The sequence below is a fragment of the Apium graveolens genome, chromosome 7 (assembly GCF_009905375.1).
Source record: "Apium graveolens cultivar Ventura chromosome 7, ASM990537v1, whole genome shotgun sequence".
NCBI classification, from domain to species: Eukaryota; Viridiplantae; Streptophyta; class Magnoliopsida; order Apiales; family Apiaceae; genus Apium; species Apium graveolens.
This window is the reverse complement of record NC_133653.1, coordinates 74,326,345-74,327,813: the sequence shown is the minus strand read 5'-3', so window position 1 is coordinate 74,327,813 and position 1,469 is coordinate 74,326,345. Positions and strand designations below refer to the sequence as shown.

The 1,469-nt window shown below is 43.0% G+C and overlaps 1 non-coding gene across 1 annotated transcript; it reads left to right on the top strand.

The window, feature by feature from the left end:
* Window positions 1–702: 702 nt before the first annotated feature.
* On the top strand, window positions 703–809 carry LOC141675926 (small nucleolar RNA R71). Its single transcript, XR_012556550.1, has one exon. It is a non-coding gene; the product is annotated as a small nucleolar RNA R71 (small nucleolar RNA).
* The last annotated feature ends 660 nt before the right edge of the window (window positions 810–1,469 follow it).

Here is a 1,469-nt window from a genome sequence, read left to right as displayed (position 1 = left end):
ATCAACAACTTTACCAGACCTTAAGGTAATAGCCTTGACTTGCTCTTTAGCTTCCTTCCTGGTACTTCTGTGTCACTAGGGAGTGTTCCAGGTTGACGATTGAGCACTACATTGGCCATTTGACCGATTTGATTTTCCAAGGTCTTGATAGCAACCGCCTGACTCTTGCATAACAGCTTAAGTTCATCAAAATCAGCACTAGTAGGTGCAGTTGCACTTCCCTGTTGAGGGTATGATTGCCTTTGAGCATACTGTTGTGGCTGCTGGAATCCAGGTAGATTAAACTGCTTACTCACACCTTGCTGATATGGTGGCTGAATAGCATTCTGATTATTACCCCAGCTGAAATTTGGATGATTTCTATTATTAGGATGATAAGTAGCTGGCACAGGCTGTTGTTGTCACTGATAATTATTCACATACTAAACAGATTCGTTGACAAGAGAATCAACCTTCATTGACAGCGCTTGGAGCTACGCTGCAATAGCGGTGGCTGCATCGACTTCTAGAATACCTGCTACCTTCCCAGGCATCATCCTCTGAGTTGGGTTTTGATGTTCATTTGCAGCCATAGTCTCAATAAGATTATAAGCCTCAGTATAGCTTTTAGCCCATAAGGCGCCTCCAGCTGCTGTATCGAGCATGGGCCTAGATTGGGCCCCCAAACCATTATAGAAACCAGTGATCACCATCCAATCGGGCATTCCATGATGTGGACACTTCCTCAACATTTCCTTGTAGTGTTCCCAAGCTTCGCACATAGATTCTGAAGGTTGCTGCGCAAACTGAGTAAGAGCACTCCTCATAGCAGCAGTCTTTGCCATCGGATAAAACTTCACCAGAAACTTTTGCGCAAGATCTTGCCAAGTAGTGATGGACCCAGTTGGTTCAGAATATAACCAGTCCTTAGCTTTGTCCCTCAGTGAAAATGGGAAAAGCCTCAGCTTGATAGCCTCATCAGTCACGCCATTATACTTAAAAGTGTTGTAGATCTCGACAAAATTCCTTATGTGCATGTTGGGGTCTTCAGTTGCAGCTCCTCCAAAAGAAACAGAATTCTGCACCATCTGAATAGTGCCCGGCTTGATTTCAAAGGTGTTAGCTTGAATAGCCGGATGAAGAATGCTTGACTGAATGTCATCAATTTTTGGCCGAGAAAAGTCCATAAGAGCTGGATCAGCGTGAACAATACGATCACCCATGATTACTGGTTCTTTCTGCTCAGTTCCTGAATCCGAGTCTTCAAAATCTATCTTCTCCGGAGTATCAAGAACTTCGTCTGTCTCCTCAGCTGTTGTTAGGGCGAAAACACGCGCTAATATTCACGCAAGTATACGCGTTCGCAAGTAATATAGAATACTTTCTAGTTCGTTCCCTCAGAGACTCAGACTAAATTATTGTCTAATTAAACTCACTCACCAATGTATGATTACTTCTCAATGTTAAGATAATAACACTTAAAATTGTTG